Source organism: Pyrgilauda ruficollis, unplaced genomic scaffold (genome assembly GCF_017590135.1).
Source record: "Pyrgilauda ruficollis isolate IOZ18807 unplaced genomic scaffold, ASM1759013v1 scaffold205, whole genome shotgun sequence".
NCBI lineage: Eukaryota > Metazoa > Chordata > Aves > Passeriformes > Passeridae > Pyrgilauda > Pyrgilauda ruficollis.
The window spans coordinates 1,090,118-1,093,207 of record NW_024519763.1 but is presented as its reverse complement, the minus strand read 5'-3'; the positions used below and the strand labels follow the sequence as shown (position 1 = coordinate 1,093,207).

The window sequence follows — 3,090 nt, the reverse complement described above, 5'->3', positions numbered from 1 at the left end:
CAGCCCGCCCGCGGGGAGCCTCCCGCCCGCTTACCGAGAGAGCAGCCCCAGCCGAGCCCAAAACGCTCCTCCAGGGCGGGGGGCGGCCCTGCTCCCCGCCGCTCCCGCAGCCCGTGGCTCCGCAGCGGGGCTCCCCCAGAGCCGGGCAGCCGCGCCGGCGGCTCCGCGTGTCTGTCCCCGCTCAGGCGCTCCGTCTGTCTGTCCTTCCACCGGCGCGTCCGTGTGTCAGTTCCCCGCCGGGGCTGCCTGACCGGCGGGTCCGTGCGCCTGTTCCCCGCCCCGGGTCCGTGTGTCTGTCCCCGCACCAGCGGGTTTGTGTGTCAGTCCCACGCCCCTACTGCCCGATCGGCGGGTCCGTGTGTCGCTGTGTCCGTCCGCTCGCCGGCTGCTCCGTGTGTCGGTCCGTGTGTCCGTCCGCTCGCCGGCGGGTCCGCGTGTCGGTCCGTGTGTCCGTCCGCTCGCCGGCCTCTCCGTGTGTCGCTGTGTCCGTCCGCTCACCGGCTGCTCCGTGTGTCGGTCCGTGTGTCCGTCCGCTCGCCGGCCGCTCCGTGTGTCGGTCCGTGTGTCCGTCCGCTCGCCGGCGGGTCCGTGTATCGGTCCATGTGTCCGTCCGTTCACCGGCCGCTCCGTGTGTCGGTCCGTGTGTCCGTCCGCTCACCGGCCGCTCCGTGTGTCGGTCCGTGTGTCCGTCCGCTCACCGGCCGCTCCGTGTGTCGGTCCGTGTGTCCGTCCGCTCACCGGCCGCTCCGTGTGTCTGTCGCAGCCGTCGCGCCGGGCAGGCTGGAGCCGCCGCCGCGCTCTGACCCCGCGGACTCCTCGCTCCCCGCCGCGCTCCGACGCTGTCCGCCCTCGGCTGCCCCGAGCACGCCGCTCCCCCGGCTGAAGGTTGGTGCGCTCCGTCCCCGCGGCCCCGGCAGCCCCGGCGGGGCAGGGGGCTCCCGGCGCTCGGCCCCGGCGGCGGGCGCGGGGCGCGGGCCGAGTCTACCTGCCGCTGTTTCGTTTGCAGCCATGCCCTGTGTTCAGGCTCAGTATGGGTCCTCGCCTCAAGGAGCCAGCCCGGCCTCCCAGAGCTACAGCTACCACTCCTCGGGAGAATACAGCTCCGATTTCCTAACTCCGGAGTTTGTCAAGTTTAGCATGGACCTCACCAACACCGAAATCACCGCCACCACTTCTCTCCCCAGCTTCAGTACCTTTATGGACAACTACAACACGAGCTACGACGTGAAGCCCCCCTGCTTGTACCAAATGCCCCTGTCCGGACAGCAGTCCTCCATTAAGGTGGAAGACATTCAGATGCACGGCTACCAGCAGCACGGCCACCTGCCCCCCCAGTCCGAGGAGATGATGTCCCACTCGGGCTCCGTCTACTACAAGCCCTCGTCGCCCCCGACCCCCTCCACGCCCGGCTTCCAGGTGCAGCACGGCCCCGTGTGGGACGACCCCGGCTCCCTGGGGGGCGGCGGGGGAGCCCGCGGGGCCGGCAGCCCGCAGATGGAAATGGGTTAGGACAGAGAACTGCGTCTGAGCTAACCATGTGGAACAGAATTCCCTGTGGTAAAATTAAGTGATCTCTTTATTTCACCATCCTGATTGAATAATCTTATCATTTTAAATAGAGGAGGTCTCCAAGGAATGTAAATAATATGAATGCCCACGGATTTGTATTTACCGAGCGTCTCTTTCCCTCCTCTTGGCATATAAAACACGGCTAGGAGCTGCGAGGTTAGCTTGGATGTTAACGCTGTCAATTTTCTCCTGTTAAACGCCTTGGGGAAAAAAAAAAAAAAAAAAAAAAAAAAAAAGGGAAGGGGGGGGGGAAGGAAAAGGAAATAAAAGGGAAACTAAATAAAGAGGGAAAGGAAATAAAAATAAAGAGGAAAAAGGGGAAAGGACATTTAAATAAAGAGGGAAAGGGGGAAAGGAAATAAAGGGAAAAGAAAATGAATCTTAAAAGGCAGAAGAAGAAAAGGGAAAAAGGAAATAACAAAGGAAAAATTTTAAAGGGAGAAGATAATAAAGGAAAAAAAGGGGAAGGGATATAAAGGTTAAAAAAAAGGAGAAGTAAAGATAAAAAAAGGAAAATAAAGGGGAATAAAATGAAAGCGGGAACAGAAAACGAAGGGGAAAGCGAAGGAAACAAAGCGAAAAAACGGAAAGGAAAATAAAGGGGGGGAAAGGCAACAGCAGACCAAGGGGAAGGCGGCAGGGGCAGGGGCGGCAGGGGCGCTCCCCGGGCGGGCGCTGACCCGCTGCCGCCCCCGGCCCGCAGCGCACGGTGCAGAAGAACGCCAAGTACGTGTGTCTGGCCAACAAGAACTGCCCCGTGGACAAGCGCCGCCGCAACCGCTGCCAGTACTGCCGCTTCCAGAAGTGCCTGGCCGTCGGCATGGTCAAGGAGGGTGAGTGTCCGTGTGTCCGTGCGTCCCCGTGTCCGGGGGCGCGGCGGGCCGCGCCGGGCTGACCCCTGTCTCTTGCAGTGGTGCGCACAGACAGCCTAAAAGGCCGGCGGGGCCGCTTGCCGTCCAAACCGAAGAGCCCCCAGGAGCCTTCTCCCCCCTCTCCCCCGGTGAGTCTGATCAGTGCGCTGGTGAGAGCCCATGTCGACTCCAACCCGGCTATGACCAGCCTGGACTATTCCCGGGTAAGCGGCACCGAGCTCGCGGAGGGACCCCGCCGCCGCCGCCCGGGGAGGGGGGGCCGCCGGCCCCGCGGCCGCTGCGGGGGGACACGCCGGGCCGCCGGGGCTCGGCTCGGCTCGGCCCGGCCCGGCCGCACGCACTCTCGGTACCGCGCTGCCCACCGCACCCGCACGCAGCTGCGGGGGTTTCCTCCCTCTTCCCCCGCACGTGATGTTTGGAAGGTCTGGCACGGATGGGTGCGGGTTAGGGCTTCGCGTGGAAAGCCGGGGGTTACGGGAGTCCCGTGTTAATGACATGGTATTAGAACCGCCAGTCCGACACCCCCGGGACGAAAAAAACACGCGGAACCGCGGCGGGGCCGGGCTGGGCAGCGCGCAAGTTGCGCTGGCTCGGGAGCCAGAGGGGACGAGGCCCTGAATTAGCGTCGAAAAGAGAAAAACTAAAGCAA

At 63.4% G+C, this 3,090-nt stretch overlaps 1 pseudogene across 1 annotated transcript in view; it reads left to right on the top strand.

The window, feature by feature from the left end:
• The first annotated feature begins 916 nt into the window (after nucleotides 1-916).
• Nucleotides 917-3,090, top strand: part of LOC121353454 — a 5,477-nt pseudogene continuing 3,303 nt past the window's right edge. Inside the window, exons 1-3 of the transcript XR_005955121.1 lie at nucleotides 917-1,743; nucleotides 2,132-2,402; nucleotides 2,481-2,644. The product of XR_005955121.1 is annotated as a nuclear receptor subfamily 4 group A member 2-like (transcript). The remainder of the gene's footprint in view (nucleotides 1,744-2,131; nucleotides 2,403-2,480; nucleotides 2,645-3,090) is intronic.